At 43.1% G+C, this 22,571-nt stretch overlaps 3 non-coding genes across 3 annotated transcripts; all 3 read right to left on the bottom strand.

Moving 5' to 3' along the window:
• Window positions 1-586: 586 nt before the first annotated feature.
• trnastop-uca lies at window positions 587-673 on the bottom strand. The gene has a single exon. It is a non-coding gene; the product is annotated as a tRNA-Sec (tRNA).
• Window positions 674-9,197: 8,524 nt separating this feature from the next.
• Window positions 9,198-9,284, bottom strand: trnastop-uca. Its single transcript has one exon. It is a non-coding gene; the product is annotated as a tRNA-Sec (tRNA).
• Window positions 9,285-19,367: 10,083 nt separating this feature from the next.
• trnastop-uca lies at window positions 19,368-19,455 on the bottom strand. Its single transcript has one exon. It is a non-coding gene; the product is annotated as a tRNA-Sec (tRNA).
• Window positions 19,456-22,571: the final 3,116 nt, after the last annotated feature.

Below are 22,571 nucleotides of genomic sequence, written 5' to 3' on the forward strand. Positions count from 1 at the left end.
CAGCACAGGTTCCAGAAAAACAGTTGCTTCCAAACTAGTGATTTTGTGCCTAATTGAGGTAAGTAAGTAATTTTGATCATAGATTATGCATTTATGAAGTACACATTGACACTTCCAGCCCACTACAAAAAAAGTAGTTGCCAAAGTTCTGGAGCATGTCTTTAAAGTCACTGGGGTCCGATTATGTTCAGGTACAGCACTAGATAGTGTATTACTGTTACTATTTGATTGCACATGCTATGCAACTTTCTTCACAATATCATATTGGAACTGTACTATAAAAATAACTAACCAAAATATATTTTTAGAGAGTGATGGTGCTTGATGCTGGTTCAACCTGGCCAAAACTCAGGACTGTGGGCAGAAGCTCATTGTCCAAGGGCCTGGACAACGTGGGGGGAGGGAATGTGTGCACTTATCTCTTAAAATTTGGTAGGACACAGGCGGCCCATCCACAACTTTTTACTTATATTTTTACCTCCAAAAACACAATTACGTTTCTTTTGCTGCGTAGTATATAATATCAGCGAATTCGTACGAACATTGTTGATGATCAAAGTACATACATTTGGATGTTGATAAATGACGCCCGAAAGGTGGAATTGAACCACTCTGCCGCTAGGCAGCTACAGGTTTGAAGCCTGCACCCCGGACCACCGAGGCTCATCCGGGCATTGTGTTGAGAGTTCGCAGTGCCTATATAGACCTGAGGGTGTACATAAATGTTTCAGTGTCGGTGACAAAATGCTGTGGTAAAAGCAACCGTATTATTTAGTATAAGGAATGTACGTTTTTCTGCAATGAAAATCGCAAGCATTTTAGTGACTGTATAATGAAAGAAACACAGAAATGAAATGAAGTGTCTTGTTAAGGGAGGGCTTTTCGAAAGAATGCAAAATTGCTAAGATTTGATTGGCTGGTTGATAACAAAAGGGGTGGAGTGTTTATAGTGCGCATCCAGGGTCACCATCAAATAATGGCTGGTCCCCAGCTTTGACCCCATTCTCCAAGGGTGTCTAAGGCACAGGAGGCTGCTGTGTTCATAATGTACAGTTCATAATAATGTATGGAACGGAGTAAATGGAATGTTATCAAATACATGGAAACCAGCTCATAGGCCAACAGGCAACCCTCCAAGTGCCTGCACAATGTGGGGGAAACATTTCTGTGTGTGTAGCTATCTCTTAAGATGGTTTGGTGTGCCACCCTCCTTCCATGGATGAGGCATGCGACAACATCAACGCAGACCAATGTCAAGCTTGGATTCACCATGGCAAAAGGTTTTTCTCAAGGTGCATGAACAATGAGGACATTTACCTGTGATGTGGATGAGAATTTTATGGCCAAATGCTCAAGACAGGCTTGATGCCAATTAATGTGTGCTAAACATGGTTTAAAAAAATATATCTATATTTTCTTACATTTCATTACAGATAGTATACTTATATTGTAGAGGATGTCTTCATTGATCACACCTTTGATTACACATTGGATATATACAGTACTGTATTATGGAAATGCTAGATTTTCTGTCAATTTTGTTGGGTAATATAAGTGTATTGCCTAATGTGAAAACTGTACTGTAATTTACAGTACTGTACCATATTACTTTCAGCACTTCTAAGGGTGATTTGAAACACATATCTTACATTTGCTATTGGATTAACTGGTAGTTAAAGTGACTACATTGAAAAGACATCATTATGTTGTGTTTTGGAGACTTCTTAGGGTTAGCCCCCTTTACTTCAAATTTCACCTGAAATGACATATCCAAATCTAACTGCCTGTAGCTCAGGCCCTGAAGCAAGGATATGCATATTCTTGGTACCATTTGAAAGGAAACACTTTGAAGTTTGTGGAAATATGAATTGAATGTAGGAGAATATAACACAATAGATCACCATCTTTGAAATGCAACAGAAAGGTCCCACATCGAGCCATCACTCTGGTTGTAATTCCGATAGTGTCCAAAAGATGGCAGCAGTGTATGAGCAAAGTTGAAGTATGAACCAACTACATACCCAGGTACATTTGGGCAAATTGTGAAGGAGACATTCACATGACATTTTTTTGCAAGAATATCGTCAAATCTGTTTACTTGGACTTTGATTGAGCTTTTCCAGTATTAGTCGTCATACTATACGTTCAACATTTGCAAAACACCCAGTTTTCATAACTTTATAACTCTCCATATTCTTATGATTTTTGTCCAAAAGGAAAAGGCTTGCTGTCGCACAAGGTTAGCAGCTACATTTTGCGACAGATTCGGCCGCATCATCGGCGTGCCATGAAGGCGTCGCTCTCTGACCAAATTTAGTGTCCTATAGGATATGCTACACCCCTAATGATATAGTGAAGTCTGATTACAGTCTATGATCTCTGAGGAATAAATATGAACGTGGTTTGACTGGTTGAAACAATGTTTAGGGTTAGATTTTCAGATTCCTTTCTTTGCAAATTGAACGAGTGGAAGTACAAAATCGATCGTGCATGCTATATGGACCTTTTTAGAACATGAAAAAGGATTTCATCTAACAACATGACACTTCATGTTATCTCTGGGACCCTTTGGATGATGATTTCAGAATTGAAGTACACATTTCACCTTCAGAGTTGAATTGATCAAACCTATCGTGGTGAAAAAGGTGTTTTGTTGTTAGGAGCTCTCCTCAAACAATAGCATGGCATTATTTAGCAGTAATAGCTACTGTATATTGGATAGTGCAGTTATATTAACAATCATTTAAGCTTTCAGCCGATATAACACACTTATATGTACCGACATTTGTTGTTTCTCTAAAATCTGCGATCGTTACACAAGAGAGTATGTGCGTATGTGTATTTGTCTGCTGTGCCCAAGTGTTAAACTTCAAGAACATTGATAAGAGGGAGTAGACCTACTTAAACATTGGGATCATTAATAGCTATATGTTAGTGACATTTGTGTTGTTTACGGTGAAAATTCTGTTGTAGATAATGTTGTGTTTCCGTCCCTTACAATCAAAGCATAGTATGCCTGTACCTCAATGCACTGCCTTTTAATTAAATGTAAAAATCTTTATTTAGCAATTAACTGCATTAATTACTGTGATTGTTTGACAGCCCTAAATATTTTACACATTCAATGTACACAGAAAGTGAATGATTAGACATACAACTTTGTCATTAATGTGCAATAATGGCAGTGAAAATACACTACCATTCAAAAGTTTGGGGTCACTTAGAAATGTCCTTGTTTTTGAAAGAAAAGCAAAAATTTTGTCCATTAAAATAACATCAAATTGATCAGAAATAACAGTGTAGACATTGTTAATGTTAGAACCCGCAAAACACCAGTCTTAACATCCACAGTGAAGAGGCGACTCCGGGATGTTGGCCTTATAGGCAGAGTTCCACTGTCCAGTGTCTGTGTTCTTTTGCACATCTTAATCTTTTCTTTTTTTATTGGCCAGTCTGAGATACGTCTTTTTCTTTGCAATGCAGCCTAGAAGGCCAGCATCCCGAAGTCACCTCTTCAATCTTGACGTTGTGACTGGTGTTTTGCGGGTACTATTTAATGATGCTGCCAGTTGAGGACTTGTGAGGTGTCTGTTTCTCAAACTAGAGACTAATCTACTCGTCCTCTTGCTCAGTTGTGCACTGGGGCCTGTCACTCCTCTTTCGATTCTGGTTAGTTTCTTGGGAATTTCTCGCATGGAATAGACTTCATTTCTCAGAACAAGAATAGACTGACGAGTTTCAGAAGAAAATTCTTTGTTTCTGGCCATTTTGAGCCTGTAATCGAACCCACAAATGCTGATGCTCCAGATACTCAACTAGTCTAAAGGACAGTTTTATTGCTTCTTTAAACAGAACAACAGTTTTCAGCTGTGCTAACATGATTGCAAAAGGGTTTTCTAATGATCAATCAGCCTTTTAAAATGATAAACTTGGATTAGCTAACACAAGGTGTCATTGGAACACAGGAGTGATGGTTGCTGATAATGGGCATCTGTACACCTATGTAGAAATTCCTTAGAAAAATCAGCCATTTCAAGCTACAATAGTCATTTTCAACATTAACAATGTCTACACTGTATTTCTGATCAATTTGATGTTATTTTAATGGACAATATTTGGTGGCTTTTTTTTTCCAAAAACAAGGACATTTCTAAGTGACCCCAAACTTTTGAACAGTAGTGTATGTTGAAATGGCATTATTGAATAAACACTTAATTAGGTGAGTGACTTGGCTTACAATCTACTGTATCTTTGGTATGGTACCGTGTTAATACAATGAAATACAATCCCAACATAATGATGTAGTACATACATACATACATACATACATACATACATACATACATACATACATACATACATACATACATACATACATACATACATACATACATACATACATACATACATACATACATACATACATACATACATACATACATACATACATACATACATACATACATACATACATACAGTAGATACAGTACACATACAGGCCCTTTCTGAGTACCCATAGGAATGCTGTTTATTATCCCACCCCATCCCAAAATACACACACGCATGATGACTACTGGGATTTCTACTCTTTACCTGAGCCTAATTCTTACATTAGGCTATCTAGCTCTCTAAAAGTACCTCAATGACATGGGGACAGAAGTCTTTAAGAATATTCTGACAATAATCATGTATTCTATTCAATCCCCAAGCTGAATCTTAATTGCCAAAAGTGGTTTGCTCCACTTCAGGCCTCTCACGTCAGTTTAATATGAAGGAAAGGATGCAAGGAGCCCACTCTACACTACTGAGATACATCCTAGAGGTCCTTCCCTCAAAGAAAGGTGTTCTCCATGATCAGCACGTGAGGCTCCTCCTCAGTTTCCCCAGCAGGGAGTGCCAGTGGCTCTGCAGGCCCTTCCTCCAGAGGAGCACAGCACATCTTCGCAGCAGAGCCCTTCCCACAGGCCAGGCTGCAGGCGAGGTGTGAGGGCATCTCCCTATGGATGATGGTGGGGTTGGTGCCGTTGTTATCCAGGTTGCCGTTGGCTGTGGGAGTAGAGAGAGGAGGAACTCTGGTTGTACGGTGCAGCAGCTCACACCTACACTCTGCAGTACCTTGGTGACCCCCGACAACAAATCACCACACCTGTGGGAACAGATGCATATTGAGTTAACTATATTTACTGTCCATCCAAAACCATTTCACCATCAGCAACATGCATTGTATTGTACTATAAAAACAGACACAAACCTGTGTATCTGGAACCCAGCGTGGCAGTGGATATGTACAGACACCACCAGGCAGCTCTCTGTCAGCTGCCACACGTGGAGGTCGTGCACCGCCTGCACCCCTGGCACACTGGATCTCAGCGATCACTGCCTCATCGCCTGTATCCGCCACGGAGCCGCAGTCAAACGACCACCCCTCATCACTGTCAAACGCTCCCTAAAACACTTCTGTGAGCAGGCCTTTCTAATCGACCTGGCCCGGGTATCCTGGAAGGACATTGACCTCATCCCGTCAGTTGAGGATGCATGGTCATTCTTTAAAAGTAACTTCCTCACCATTTTAGATAAGCATGCTCCGTTCAAAAAATGCAGAACCAAGAACAGATACAGCCCTTGGTTCACTCCAGACCTGACTGCCCTCGACCAGCACAAAAACATCCTGTGGCGGACTGCAATAGCATCGAATAGCCCCCGTGATATGCAACTGTTCATGGAAGTCAGTAACCAATACACACAGTCAGTCAGGAAAGCTAAGGCCAGCTTCTTCAGGCAGAAGTTTGCATCCTGTAGCTCCAACTCCAAAAAGTTCTGGGACACTGTGAAGTCCATGGAGAACAAAAGCACCTCCTCCCAGCTTCCCACTGCACTGAGGCTAGGAAACACGGTCTCCACCGATAAATCCATGATTATCGAAAACTTCAATAAGCACTTCTCAACGGCTGACCATGCCTTCCGCCTGGCTACTCCAACCTCGGCCAACAGCTCCGCCCCCCCCCGTAGCTCCTCACCCAAGCCTCTCCAGGTTCTCCTTTACCCAAATCCAGATAGCAGATGTTCTGAAAGAGCTGCAAAACCTGGACCCGTACAAATCAGCTGGGCTTGACAATCTGGACCCGCTATTTCTGAAACTATCTGCCGCCATTGTCGCAACCCCTATTACCAGCCTGTTCAACCTCTCTTTCATATCGTCTGAGATCCCCAAGGATTGGAAAGCTGCCGCAGTCATCCCCCTCTTCAAAGGGGAGACACCCTGGACCCAAACTGTTACAGACCTATATCCATCCTGCCCTGCCTATCTAAGGTCTTCGAAAGCCAAGTCAACAAACAGGTCACTGACCATCTCGAATCCCACCGTACCTTCTCCGCTGTGCAATCTGGTTTCCGAGCCGGTCACGGGTGCACCTCAGCCACACTCAAGGTACTAAACGATATCATAACCGCCATCGATAAAAGACAGTACTGTGCAGCCGTCTTCATCGACCTCGCCAAGGCTTTCGACTCTGTCAATCACCATATTCTTATCGGCAGACTCAACAGCCTCGGTTTTTCGGATGACCGCCTTGCCTGGTTCACCAATTACTTTGCAGACAGAGTTCAGTGTGTCAAATCGGAGGGCATGCTGTCCGGTCCTCTGGCAGTCTCTATGGGGGTGCCACAGGGTTCAATTCTCGGGCCGACTCTTTTCTCTGTATATATCAATGATGTTGCTCTTGCTGCGGGCGATTCCCTGATCCACCTCTACGCAGACGACACCATTCTATATACTTTCGGCCCGTCATTGGACACTGTGCTATCTAACCTCCAAACGAGCTTCAATGCCATACAGCACTCCTTCCGTGGCCTCCAACTGCTCTTAAACGCGAGTAAAACCAAATGTATGCTTTTCAACCGATCGCTGCCTGCACCCGCATGCCCGACTAGCATCACCACCCTGGATGGTTCCGACCTTGAATATGTGGACATCTATAAGTACCTAGGTGTCTGGCTAGACTGCAAACTCTCCTTCCAGACTCACATCAAACATCTCCAATCGAAAATCAAATCAAGAGTCTGCTTTCTATTCCGCAACAAAGCCTCCTTCACTCACGCTGCCAAGCTTACCCTAGTAAAACTGACTATCCTACCGATCCTCGACTTCGGCGATGTCATCTACAAAATGGCTTCCAACACTCTACTCAGCAAACTGGATGCAGTCTATCACAGTGCCATCCGTTTTGTCACTAAAGCACCTTATACCACCCACCACTGCGACTTGTATGCTCTAGTCGGCTGGCCCTCACTACATATTCGTCGCCAGACCCACTGGCTCCAGGTCATCTACAAGTCCATGCTAGGTAAAGCTCCGCCTTATCTCAGTTCACTAGTCACGATGGCAACACCCATCCGTAGCACGCGCTCCAGCAGGTGTATCTCACTGATCATCCCTAAAGCCAACACCTCATTTGGCCGCCTTTCGTTCCAGTACTCTGCTGCCTGTGACTGGAACGAATTGCAAAAATCGCTGAAGTTGGAGACTTTTATCTCCCTCACCAACTTCAAACATCAGCTATCCGAGCAGCTAACCGATCGCTGCAGCTGTACATAGTCTATAGGAAAATAGCCCACCCATTTTCACCTACCTCATTCCCATACTGTTTTTATACTGTTTTTATTTATTTACTTTTCTGCTCTTTTGCACACCAATATCTCTACCTGTACATGACCATCTGATCATTTATCACTCCAGTGTTAATCTGCAAAATTGTATTATTCGCCTACCTCCTCATGCCTTTCGCACACATTGTATATAGACTGCCCATTTTTTCTACTGTGTTATTGACTTGTTAATTGTTTATTCCATGTGTAGCTCTGTGTTGTCTATTCACACTGCTATGCTTTATCTTGGCCAGGTCGCAGTTGCAAATGAGAACTTGTTCTCAACTAGCCTACCTGGTTAAATAAAGGTGAAAAAAATAAAAAATAAAATAAACACTGGCGATCCGCCGGCCCAGATCAGACACACACACCTGGGGCGGGGTCCAGGTAGATGAAGAGGCCACAGGCCCCAGAGCCATGCATGCAGTTTGGGCCCAGTAGTAGCAGGGTAAGTCCGTTGGTGAGTGCCAGGATGGAACGCAGCAGTGCCTGAGTGAGGCTGATGAGGGATGGGAGGCAGGTGGGAAGTTGGACCCTGAGGCTTGTAGGGCTTTCTGACTTTAGGGCTGAGGCTGTGGTGGGGTCTGTCTGATTTTCTGAGGAGGAGACAGGATATAAAGAGGGTAAGGCAGGAAGAACTGAACAAATCTGAAATAATGCAATAATTAGTCTGCCAGCCATGAAATGGCTTAACTTGATTAGTATAAACATTGAAAAACACCCCTGTTTCACTTAGAGATTCTCTGGTCCTTTTGGTTACTTTTTACCCAGTAGTTCTGAAAGTAGTGTTAACGAGCCAAAAGTGGTCCCAGAAAATGTGCAGATAAAATGTCATTATTCTCTCTGTCATGCTGCTGTGTGTGTGCATCATGTGCATCTTGCTAGCTGTCACTCATATAGCAAGGGGCTGAAGCTCATTGGTTGAAATCGAATTGCTGGGGGGCTGGCCCAGATGGGGGGAAATGGCACAGCACAGGTTCCAGAAAAACAGTTGCTTCCAAACTAGTGATTTTGTGCCTAATTGAGGTAAGTAAGTAATTTTGATCATAGATTATGCATTTATGAAGTACACATTGACACTTCCAGCCCACTACAAAAAAAGTAGTTGCCAAAGTTCTGGAGCATGTCTTTAAAGTCACTGGGGTCCTATTATGTTCAGGTACAGCACTGGATAGTGTATTACTGTTACTATTTGATTGCACATGCTATGCAACTTTCTTCACAATATCATATTGGAACTGTACTATAAAAATAACTAACCAAAATATATTTTTAGAGAGTGATGGTGCTTGATGCTGGTTCAACCTGGCCAAAACTCAGGACTGTGGGCAGAAGCTCATTGTCCAAGGGCCTGGACAACGTGGGGGCGAGGGAATGTGTGCACTTATCTCTTAAAATTTGGTAGGACACAGGCGGCCCATCCACAACTTTTTACTTATATTTACCTCCAAAAACACAATTACGTTTCTTTTGCTGCGCAGTATATAATATCAGCGAATTCGTACGAACATTGTTGGTGATCAAAGTACATACATTTGGATGTTGATAAATGACGCCCGAAAGGTGGAATTGAACCACTCTGCCGCTAGGCAGCTACAGGTTTGAAGCCTGCACCCCGGACCACCGAGGCTCATCCGGGCATTGTGTTGAGAGTTCGCAGTGCCTATATAGACCTGAGGGTGTACATAAATGTTTCAGTGTCGGTGACAAAATGCTGTGGTAAAAGCAACCGTATTATTTAGTATAAGGAATGTACGTTTTTCTGCAATGAAAATCGCAAGCATTTTAGTGACTGTATAATGAAAGAAACACAGAAATGAAATGAAATGTCTTGTTAAGGGAGGGCTTTTCGAAAGAATGCAAAATTGCTAAGATTTGATTGGCTGGTTGATAACAAAAGGGGTGGAGTGTTTGTAGTGCGCATCCAGGGTCACCATCAAATAATGGCTGGTCCCCAGCTTTGACCCCATTCTCCAAGGGTGTCTAAGGCACAGGAGGCTGCTGTGTTCATAATGTACAGTTCATAATAATGTATGGAACGGAGTAAATGGAATGTTATCAAATACATGGAAACCAGCTCATAGGCCAACAGGCAACCCTCCAAGTGCCTGCACAATGTGGGGGAAACATTTCTGTGTGCGTAGCTATCTCTTAAGATGGTTTGGTGTGCCACCCTCCTTCCATGGATGAGGCATGCGACAACATCAACGCAGACCAATGTCAAGCTTGGATTCACCATGGCAAAAGGTTTTTCTCAAGATGCATGAACAATGAGGACATTTACCTGTGATGTGGATGAGAATTTTATGGCCAAATGCTCAAGACAGGCTTGATGCCAATTAATGTGTGCTAAACATGGTTTAAAAAAATATATCTATATTTTCTTACATTTCATTACAGATAGTATACTTATATTGTAGAGGATGTCTTCATTGATCACACCTTTGATTACACATTGGATATATACAGTACTGTATTATGGAAATGCTAGATTTTCTGTCAATTTTGTTGGGTAATATAAATAAGTGTATTGCCTAATGTGAAAACTGTACTGTAATTTACAGTACTGTACCATATTACTTTCAGCACTTCTAAGGGTGATTTGAAACACATATCTTACATTTGCTATTGGATTAACTGGTAGTTAAAGTGACTACATTGAAAAGACATCATTATGTTGTGTTTTGGAGACTTCTTAGGGTTAGCCCCCTTTACTTCAAATTTCGCCTGAAATGACATATCCAAATCTAACTGCCTGTAGCTCAGGCCCTGAAGCAAGGATATGCATATTCTTGGTACCATTTGAAAGGAAACACTTTGAAGTTTGTGGAAATATGAATTGAATGTAGGAGAATATAACACAATAGATCACCATCTTTGAAATGCAACAGAAAGGTCCCACATCGAGCCATCACTCTGGTTGTAATTCCGATAGTGTCCAAAAGATGGCAGCAGTGTATGAGCAAAGTTGAAGTATGAACCAACTACATACCCAGGTACATTTGAGAGAGCGAGAGTTGCACCCCTTCTGAAAAAACCTACACTCGATCACTCCGATGTCAACAACTACAGACCAGTATCCCTTCTTTCTTTTCTCTCCAAAACTCTTGAACGTGCCGTCCTTGGTCAGCTCTCCCGCTATCTCTCTCAGAATGACCTTCTTGATCCAAATCAGTCAGGTTTCAAGACTAGTCATTCAACTGAGACTGCTCTTCTCTGTATCACGGAGGCGCTCCGCACCGCTAAAGCTAACTCTCTCTCCTCTGCTCTCATCCTTCTAGACCTATCGGCTGCCTTCGATACTGTGAACCATCAGATCCTCCTCTCCACCCTCTCCGAGTTGGGCATCTCCGGCGCGGCCCACGCTTGGATTGCGTCCTACCTGACAGGTCGCTCCTACCAGGTGGCGTGGCGAGAATCTGTCTCCTCACCACGCGCTCTTACCACTGGTGTCCCCCAGGGCTCTGTTCTAGGCCCTCTCCTATTCTCGCTATACACCAAGTCACTTGGCTCTGTCATAACCTCAAATGGTCTCTCCTATCATTGCTATGCAGACGACACACAATTAATCTTCTCCTTTCCCCCTTCTGATGACCAGGTGGCGAATCGCATCTCTGCATGTCTGGCAGACATATCAGTGTGGATGACGGATCACCACCTCAAGCTGAACTTCGGCAAGACGGAGATGCTCTTCCTCCCGGGGAAGGACTGCCCGTTCCATGATCTCGCCATCACGGTTGACAACTCCATTGTGTCCTCCTCCCAGAGCGCTAAGAACCTTGGCGTGATCCTGGACAACACCCTGTCGTTCTCAACTAACATCAAGGCGGTGGCCCGTTCCTGTAGGTTCATGCTCTACAACATCCGCAGAGTACGACCCTGCCTCACACAGGAAGCGGCGCAGGTCCTAATCCAGGCACTTGTCATCTCCCGTCTGGATTACTGCAACTCGCTGTTGGCTGGGCTCCCTGCCTGTGCCATTAAACCCCTACAACTCATCCAGAACGCCGCAGCCCGTCTAGTGTTCAACCTTCCCAAGTTCTCTCACGTCACCCCGCTCCTCCGCTCTCTCCACTGGCTTCCAGTTGAAGCTCGCATCCGCTACAAGACCATGGTGCTTGCCTACGGAGCTGTGAGGGGAACGGCACCTCAGTACCTCCAGGCTCTGATCAGGCCCTACACCCAAATAAGGGCACTGCGTTCATCCACCTCTGGCCTGCTCGCCTCCCTACCACTGAGGAAGTACAGTTCCCGCTCAGCCCAGTCAAAACTGTTCGCTGCTCTGGCTCCCCAATGGTGGAACAAACTCCCTCACGACGCCAGGACAGCGGAGTCAATCACCACCTTCCGGAGACACCTGAAACCCCACCTCTTTAAGGAATACCTAGGATAGGATAAAGTAATCCTTCTCACCCCCCCCTTAAAATATTTAGATGCACTATTGTAAAGTGGCTGTTCCACTGGATGTCATAAGGTGAATGCACCAATTTGTAAGTCGCTCTGGATAAGAGCGTCTGCTAAATGACTTAAATGTAATGTAATGTACATTTGGGCAAATTGTGAAGGAGACATTCACATGACATTTTTTTGCAAGAATATCGTCAAATCTGTTTACTTGGACTTTGATTGAGCTTTTCCAGTATTAGTCGTCATACTATACGTTCAACATTTGCAAAACACCCAGTTTTCATAACTTTATAACTCTCCATATTCTTATGATTTTTGTCCAAAAGGAAAAGGCTTGCTGTCGCACAAGGTTAGCAGCTACATTTTGCGACAGATTCGGCCGCATCATCGGCGTGCCATGAAGGCGTCGCTCTCTGACCAAATTTAGTGTCCTATAGGATATGCTACACCCCTAATGATATAGTGAAGTCTGATTACAGTCTATGATCTCTGAGGAATAAATATGAACGTGGTTTGACTGGTTGAAACAATGTTTAGGGTTAGATTTTCAGATTCCTTTCTTTGCAAATTGAACGAGTGGAAGTACAAAATCGATCGTGCATGCTATATGGACCTTTTTAGAACATGAAAAAGGATTTCATCTAACAACATGACACTTCATGTTATCTCTGGGACCCTTTGGATGATGATTTCAGAATTGAAGTACACATTTCACCTTCAGAGTTGAATTGATCAAACCTATCGTGGTGAAAAAGGTGTTTTGTTGTTAGGAGCTCTCCTCAAACAATAGCATGGCATTATTTAGCAGTAATAGCTACTGTATATTGGATAGTGCAGTTATATTAACAATAATTTAAGCTTTCAGCCGATATAACACACTTATATGTACCGACATTTGTTGTTTCTCTAAAATCTGCGATCGTTACACAAGAGAGTATGTGCGTATGTGTATTTGTCTGCTGTGCTCAAGTGTTAAACTTCAAGAACATTGATAAGAGGGAGTAGACCTACTTAAACATTGGGAGCATTAATAGCTATATGTTAGTGACATTTGTGTTGTTTACGGTGAAAATTCTGTTGTAGATAATGTTGTGTTTCCGTCCCTTACAATCAAAGCATAGTATGCCTGTACCTCAATGCACTGCCTTTTAATTAAATGTAAAAATCTTTATTTAGCAATTAACTGCATTAATTACTGTGATTGTTTGACAGCCCTAAATATTTTACACATTCAATGTACACAGAAAGTGAATGATTAGACATACAACTTTGTCATTAATGTGCAATAATGGCAGTGAAAATACACTACCATTCAAAAGTTTGGGGTCACTTAGAAATGTCCTTGTTTTTGAAAGAAAAGCAAATTTTTTTGTCCATTAAAATAACATCAAATTGATCAGAAATAACAGTGTAGACATTGTTAATGTTAGAACCCGCAAAACACCAGTCTTAACATCCACAGTGAAGAGGCGACTCCGGGATGTTGGCCTTATAGGCAGAGTTCCACTGTCCAGTGTCTGTGTTCTTTTGCACATCTTAATCTTTTCTTTTTATTGGCCAGTCTGAGATACGTCTTTTTCTTTGCAATGCAGCCTAGAAGGCCAGCATCCCGAAGTCACCTCTTCAATCTTGACGTTGTGACTGGTGTTTTGCGGGTACTATTTAATGAAGCTGCCAGTTGAGGACTTGTGAGGTGTCTGTTTCTCAAACTAGAGACTAATCTACTCGTCCTCTTGCTCAGTTGTGCACTGGGGCCTGTCACTCCTCTTTCGATTCTGGTTAGTTTCTTGGGAATTTCTCGCATGGAATAGACTTCATTTCTCAGAACAAGAATAGACTGACGAGTTTCAGAAGAAAATTCTTTGTTTCTGGCCATTTTGAGCCTGTAATCGAACCCACAAATGCTGATGCTCCAGATACTCAACTAGTCTAAAGGACAGTTTTATTGCTTCTTTAAACAGAACAACAGTTTTCAGCTGTGCTAACATGATTGCAAAAGGGTTTTCTAATGATCAATCAGCCTTTTAAAATGATAAACTTGGATTAGCTAACACAAGGTGTCATTGGAACACAGGAGTGATGGTTGCTGATAATGGGCATCTGTACACCTATGTAGAAATTCCTTAGAAAAATCAGCCATTTCAAGCTACAATAGTCATTTTCAACATTAACAATGTCTACACTGTATTTCTGATCAATTTGATGTTATTTTAATGGACAATATTTGGTGGCTTTTTTTTCCAAAAACAAGGACATTTCTAAGTGACCCCAAACTTTTGAACAGTAGTGTATGTTGAAATGGCATTATTGAATAAACACTTAATTAGGTGAGTGACTTGGCTTACAATCTACTGTATCTTTGGTATGGCACCGTGTTAATACAATGAAATACAATCCCAACATAATGATGTAGTACATACATACATACATACATACATACAGTAGATACAGTACACATACAGGCCCTTTCTGAGTACCCATAGGAATGCTGTTTATTATCCCACCCCATCCCAAAATACACACACGCATGATGACTACTGGGATTTCTACTCTTTACCTGAGCCTAATTCTTACATTAGGCTATCTAGCTCTCTAAAAGTACCTTCTGTAGCTCAGTTGGTAGAGCATGGCGCTTGTAACGCCAGGGTAGTGGGTTCGATCCCCGGGACCACCCATACGTAGAATGTATGCACACATGACTGTAAGTCGCTTTGGATAAAAGCGTCTGCTAAATGGCATATATATTACCTCAATGACATGGGGACAGAAGTCTTTAAGAATATTCTGACAATAATCATGTATTCTATTCAATCCCCAAGCTGAATCTTAATTGCCAAAAGTGGTTTGCTCCACTTCAGGCCTCTCACGTCAGTTTAATATGAAGGAAAGGATGCAAGGAGCCCACTCTACACTACTGAGATACATCCTAGAGGTCCTTCCCTCAAAGAAAGGTGTTCTCCATGATCAGCACGTGAGGCTCCTCCTCAGTTTCCCCAGCAGGGAGTGCCAGTGGCTCTGCAGGCCCTTCCTCCAGAGGAGCACAGCACATCTTCGCAGCAGAGCCCTTCCCACAGGCCAGGCTGCAGGCGAGGTGTGAGGGCATCTCCCTATGGATGATGGTGGGGTTGGTGCCGTTGTTATCCAGGTTGCCGTTGGCTGTGGGAGTAGAGAGAGGAGGAACTCTGGTTGTACGGTGCAGCAGCTCACACCTACACTCTGCAGTACCTTGGTGACCCCGACAACAAATCACCACACCTGTGGGAACAGATGCATATTGAGTTAACTATATTTACTGTCCATCCAAAACCATTTCACCATCAGCAACATGCATTGTATTGTACTATAAAAACAGACACAAACCTGTGTATCTGGAACCCAGCGTGGCAGTGGATATGTACAGACACCACCAGGCAGCTCTCTGTCAGCTGCCACACGTGGAGGTCGTGCACCGCCTGCACCCCTGGCACACTGGATCTCAGCGATCACTGCCTCATCGCCTGTATCCGCCACGGAGCCGCAGTCAAACGACCACCCCTCATCACTGTCAAACGCTCCCTAAAACACTTCTGTGAGCAGGCCTTTCTAATCGACCTGGCCCGGGTATCCTGGAAGGACATTGACCTCATCCCGTCAGTTGAGGATGCATGGTCATTCTTTAAAAGTAACTTCCTCACCATTTTAGATAAGCATGCTCCGTTCAAAAAATGCAGAACCAAGAACAGATACAGCCCTTGGTTCACTCCAGACCTGACTGCCCTCGACCAGCACAAAAACATCCTGTGGCGGACTGCAATAGCATCGAATAGCCCCCGTGATATGCAACTGTTCATGGAAGTCAGTAACCAATACACGCAGTCAGTCAGGAAAGCTAAGGCCAGCTTCTTCAGGCAGAAGTTTGCATCCTGTAGCTCCAACTCCAAAAAGTTCTGGGACACTGTGAAGTCCATGGAGAACAAAAGCACCTCCTCCCAGCTTCCCACTGCACTGAGGCTAGGAAACACGGTCTCCACCGATAAATCCATGATTATCGAAAACTTCAATAAGCACTTCTCAACGGCTGACCATGCCTTCCGCCTGGCTACTCCAACCTCGGCCAACAGCTCCGCCCCCCCCCCCCCGTAGCTCCTCACCCAAGCCTCTCCAGGTTCTCCTTTACCCAAATCCAGATAGCAGATGTTCTGAAAGAGCTGCAAAACCTGGACCCGTACAAATCAGCTGGGCTTGACAATCTGGACCCGCTATTTCTGAAACTATCTGCCGCCATTGTCGCAACCCCTATTACCAGCCTGTTCAACCTCTCTTTCATATCGTCTGAGATCCCCAAGGATTGGAAAGCTGCCGCAGTCATCCCCCTCTTCAAAGGGGGAGACACCCTGGACCCAAACTGTTACAGACCTATATCCATCCTGCCCTGCCTATCTAAGGTCTTTGAAAGCCAAGTCAACAAACAGGTCACTGACCATCTCGAATCCCACCGTACCTTCTCCGCTGTGCAATCTGGTTTCCGAGCCGGTCACGGGTGCACCTCAGCCACACTCAAGGTACTAAACGATATCATAACCGCCATCGATAAAAGACAGTACTGTGCAGCCGTCTTCATCGACCTCGCCAAGGCTTTTGACTCTGTCAATCACCATATTCTTATCGGCAGACTCAACAGCCTCGGTTTTTCGGATGACCGCCTTGCCTGGTTCACCAATTACTTTGCAGACAGAGTTCAGTGTGTCAAATCGGAGGGCATGCTGTCCGGTCCTCTGGCAGTCTCTATGGGGGTGCCACAGGGTTCAATTCTCGGGCCGACTCTTTTCTCTGTATATATCAATGATGTTGCTCTTGCTGCGGGCGATTCCCTGATCCACCTCTACGCAGACGACACCATTCTATATACTTTCGGCCCGTCATTGGACACTGTGCTATCTAACCTCCAAACGAGCTTCAATGCCATATAGCACTCCTTCCGTGGCCTCCAACTGCTCTTCAACGCGAGTAAAACCAAATGCATGATTTTCAACCGATCGCTGCCTGCACCCACATGCCCGACTAGCATCACCACCCTGGATGGTTCCGACCTTGAATATGTGGACATCTATAAGTACCTAGGTGTCTGGCTAGACTGCAAACTCTCCTTCCAGACTCACATCAAACATCTCCAATCGAAAATCAAATCAAGAGTCTGCTTTCTATTCCGCAACAAAGCCTCCTTCACTCACGCTGCCAAGCTTACCCTAGTAAAACTGACTATCCTACCGATCCTCGACTTCGGCGATGTCATCTACAAAATGGCTTCCAACACTCTACTCAGCAAACTGGATGCAGTCTATCACAGTGCCATCCGTTTTGTCACTAAAGCACCTTATACCACCCACCACTGCGACTTGTATGCTCTAGTCGGCTGGCCCTCACTACATATTCGTCGCCAGACCCACTGGCTCCAGGTCATCTACAAGTCCATGCTAGGTAAAGCTCCGCCTTATCTCAGTTCACTGGTCACGATGGCAACACCCATCCGTAGCACGCGCTCCAGCAGGTGTATCTCACTGATCATCCCTAAAGCCAACACCTCATTTGGCCGCCTTTCGTTCCAGTACTCTGCTGCCTGTGACTGGAACGAATTGCAAAAATCGCTGAAGTTGGAGAATTTTATCTCACTCACCAACTTCAAACATCAGCTATCCGAGCAGCTAACCGATCGCTGCAGCTGTACATAGTCTATAGGACAATAGCCCACCCATTTTCACCTACCTCATTCCCATACTGTTTTTATACTGTTTTTATTTATTTACTTTTCTGCTCTTTTGCACACCAATATCTCTACCTGTACATGACCATCTGATCATTTATCACTCCAGTGTTAATCTGCAAATTTGTATTATTCGCCTACCTCCTCATGCCTTTCGCACACATTGTATATAGACTGCCCATTTTTTCTACTGTGTTATTGACTTGTTAATTGTTTATTCCATGTGTAGCTCTGTGTTGTCTGTTCACACTGCTATGCTTTATCTTGGCCAGGTCGCAGTTGCACATGAGAACTTGTTCTCAACTAGCCTACCTGGTTAAATAAAGGTGAAAAAAATAAAAAATAAAATAAACACTGGCGATCCGCCGGCCCAGATCAGACACACACACCTGGGGCGGGGTCCAGGTAGACGAAGAGGCCACAGGCCCCAGAGCCATGCATGCAGTCTGGGCCCAGTAGTAGCAGGGTAAGTCCGTTGGTGAGTGCCAGGATGGAACGCAGCAGTGCCTGAGTGAGGCTGATGAGGGATGGGAGGCAGGTGGGAAGTTGGACCCTGAGGCTTGTAGGGCTTTCTGACTTTAGGGCTGAGGCTGTGGTGGGGTCTGTCTGATTTTCTGAGGAGGAGACAGGATATAAAGAGGGTAAGGCAGGAAGAACTGAACAAATCTGAAATAATGCAATAATTAGTCTGTCTGCCAGCCATGAAATGGCTTAACTTGATTAGTATAAACATTGAAAAACACCCCTGTTTCACTTAGAGATTCTCTGGTCCTTTTGGTTACTTTTTACCCAGTAGTTCTGAAAGTAGTGTTAACGAGCCAAAAGTGGTCCCAGAAAATGTGCAGATAAAATGTCATTATTCTCTCTTCTCGTGCTGCTGTGTGTGTGCATCATGTGCATCTTGCTAGCTGTCACTCATATAGCAAGGGGCTGAAGCTCATTGGTTGAAATCGAATTGCTGGGGGGCTGGCCCAGATGGGGGGAAATGGCACAGCACAGGTTCCAGAAAAACAGTTGCTTCCAAACTAGTGATTTTGTGCCTAATTGAGGTAAGTAAGTAATTTTGATCATAGATTATGCATTTATGAAGTACACATTGACACTTCCAGCCCACTACAAAAAAAGTAGTTGCCAAAGTTCTGGAGCATGTCTTTAAAGTCACTGGGGTCCTATTATGTTCAGGTACAGCACTGGATAGTGTATTACTGTTACTATTTGATTGCGCATGCTATGCAACTTTCTTCACAATATCATATTGGAACTGTACTATAAAAATAACTAACCAAAATATATTTTTAGAGAGTGATGGTGCTTGATGCTGGTTCAACCTGGCCAAAACTCAGGACTGTGGGCAGAAGCTCATTGTCCAAGGGCCTGGACAACGTGGGGGCGAGGGAATGTGTGCACTTATCTCTTAAAATTTGGTAGGACACAGGCGGCCCATCCACAACTTTTTACTTATATTTACCTCCAAAAACACAATTACGTTTCTTTTGCTGCGTAGTATATAATATCAGCGAATTCGTACGAACATTGTTGGTGATCAAAGTACATACATTTGGATGTTGATAAATGACGCCCCGAAAGGTGGAATTGAACCACTCTGCCGCTAGGCAGCTACAGGTTTGAAGCCTGCACCCCGGACCACCGAGGCTCATCCGGGCATTGTGTTGAGAGTTCGCAGTGCCTATATAGACCTGAGGGTGTACATAAATGTTTCAGTGTCGGTGACAAAATGCTGTGGTAAAAGCAACCGTATTATTTAGTATAAGGAATGTACGTTTTTCTGCAATGAAAATCGCAAGCATTTTAGTGACTGTATAATGAAAGAAACACAGAAATGAAATGAAGTGTCTTGTTAAGGGAGGGCTTTTCGAAAGAATGCAAAATTGCTAAGATTTGATTGGCTGGTTGATAACAAAAGGGGTGGAGTGTTTGTAGTGCGCATCCAGGGTCACCATCAAATAATGGCTGGTCCCCAGCTTTGACCCCATTCTCCAAGGGTGTCTAAGGCACAGGAGGCTGCTGTGTTCATAATGTACAGTTCATAATAATGTATGGAACGGAGTAAATGGAATGTTATCAAATACATGGAAACCAGCTCATAGGCCAACAGGCAACCCTCCAAGTGCCTGCACAATGTGGGGGAAACATTTCTGTGTGCGTAGCTATCTCTTAAGATGGTTTGGTGTGCCACCCTCCTTCCATGGATGAGGCATGCGACAACATCAACGCAGACCAATGTCAAGCTTGGATTCACCATGGCAAAAGGTTTTTCTCAAGGTGCATGAACAATGAGGACATTTACCTGTGATGTGGATGAGAATTTTATGGCCAAATGCTCAAGACAGGCTTGATGCCAATTAATGTGTGCTAAACATGGTTTAAAAAAATATATCTATATTTTCTTACATTTCATTACAGATAGTATACTTATATTGTAGAGGATGTCTTCATTGATCACACCTTTGATTACACATTGGATTGGATATATACAGTACTGTATTATGGAAATGCTAGATTTTCTGTCAATTTTGTTGGGTAATATAAGTGTATTGCCTAATGTGAAAACTGTACTGTAATTTACATCATTATGTTGTGTTTTGGAGACTTCTTAGGGTTAGCCCCCTTTACTTCAAATTTCACCTGAAATGACATATCCAAATCTAACTGCCTGTAGCTCAGGCCCTGAAGCAAGGATATGCATATTCTTGGTACCATTTGAAAGGAAACACTTTGAAGTTTGTGGAAATATGAATTGAATGTAGGAGAATATAACACAATAGATCACCATCTTTGAAATGCAACAGAAAGGTCCCACATCGAGCCATCACTCTGGTTGTAATTCCGATAGTGTCCAAAAGATGGCAGCAGTGTATGAGCAAAGTTGAAGTATGAACCAACTACATACCCAGGTACATTTGGGCAAATTGTGAAGGAGACATTCACATGACATTTTTTTGCAAGAATATCGTCAAATCTGTTTACTTGGACTTTGATTGAGCTTTTCCAGTATTAGTCGTCATACTATACGTTCAACATTTGCAAAACACCCAGTTTTCATAACTTTATAACTCTCCATATTCTTATGATTTTTGTCCAAAAGGAAAAGGCTTGCTGTCGCACAAGGTTAGCAGCTACATTTTGCGACAGATTCGGCCGCATCATCGGCGTGCCATGAAGGCGTCGCTCTCTGACCAAATTTAGTGTCCTATAGGATATGCTACACCCCTAATGATATAGTGAAGTCTGATTACAGTCTATGATCTCTGAGGAATAAATATGAACGTGGTTTGACTGGTTGAAACAATGTTTAGGGTTAGATTTTCAGATTCCTTTCTTTGCAAATTGAACGAGTGGAAGTACAAAATCGATCGTGCATGCTATATGGACCTTTTTAGAACATGAAAAAGGATTTCATCTAACAACATGACACTTCATGTTATCTCTGGGACCCTTTGGATGATGATTTCAGAATTGAAGTACACATTTCACCTTCAGAGTTGAATTGATCAAACCTATCGTGGTGAAAAAGGTGTTTTGTTGTTAGGAGCTCTCCTCAAACAATAGCATGGCATTATTTAGCAGTAATAGCTACTGTAAATTGGATAGTGCAGTTATATTAACAATAATATAATCTTTCAGCCGATATAAGACACTTATATGTACCGACATTTGTTGTTTCTCTAAAATCTGCGATCGTTACACAAGAGAGTATGTGCGTATGTGTATTTGTCTGCTGTGCTCAAGTGTTAAACTTCAAGAACATTGATAAGAGGGAGTAGACCTACTTAAACATTGGGAGCATTAATAGCTATATGTTAGTGACATTTGTGTTGTTTACGGTGAAAATTCTGTTGTAGATAATGTTGTGTTTCCGTCCCTTACAATCAAAGCATAGTATGCCTGTACCTCAATGCACTGCCTTTTAATTAAATGTAAAAATCTTTATTTAGCAATTAACTGCATTAATTACTGTGATTGTTTGACAGCCCTAAGTATTTTACACATTCAATGTACACAGAAAGTGAATGATTAGAAATACAACTTTGTCATTAATGTGCAATAATGGCAGTGAAAATACACTACCATTCAAAAGTTTGGGGTCACTTAGAAATGTCCTTGTTTTTGAAAGAAAAACACATTTTTTTGTCCATTAAAATAACATCAAATTGATCAGAAATACAGTGTAGACATGGTTAATGTTAGTACCCGCAAAACACCAGTCTTAACATCCACAGTGAAGAGGCGACTCCGGGATGTTGGCCTTATAGGCAGAGTTCCACTGTCCAGTGTCTGTGTTCTTTTGCACATCTTAATCTTTTCTTTTTATTGGCCAGTCTGAGATACGGCTTTTTCTTTGCAATGCAACCTAGAAGGCCAGCATCCCGAAGTCACCTTTTCAATCTTGACGTTGTGACTGGTGTTTTGCGGGTACTATTTAATGAAGCTGCCAGTTGAGGACTTGTGAGGTGTCTGTTTCTCAAACTAGAGACTAATGTACTCGTCCTCTTGCTCAGTTGTGCACTGGGGCCTCCCACTCCTCTTTCGATTCTGGTTAGTTTCTTGGGAATTTCTCGCATGGAATAGACTTCATTTCTCAGAACAAGAATAGACTGACGAGTTTCAGAAGAAAATTCTTTGTTTCTGGCCATTTTGAGCCTGTAATCGAACCCACAAATGCTGATGCTCCAGATACTCAACTAGTCTAAAGGACAGTTTTATTGCTTCTTTAAACAGAACAACAGTTTTCAGCTGTGCTAACATGATTGCAAAAGGG

This window comes from Oncorhynchus gorbuscha, linkage group LG19 (genome assembly GCF_021184085.1).
Source record: "Oncorhynchus gorbuscha isolate QuinsamMale2020 ecotype Even-year linkage group LG19, OgorEven_v1.0, whole genome shotgun sequence".
In the NCBI taxonomy this organism is placed as follows: Eukaryota; Metazoa; Chordata; class Actinopteri; order Salmoniformes; family Salmonidae; genus Oncorhynchus; species Oncorhynchus gorbuscha.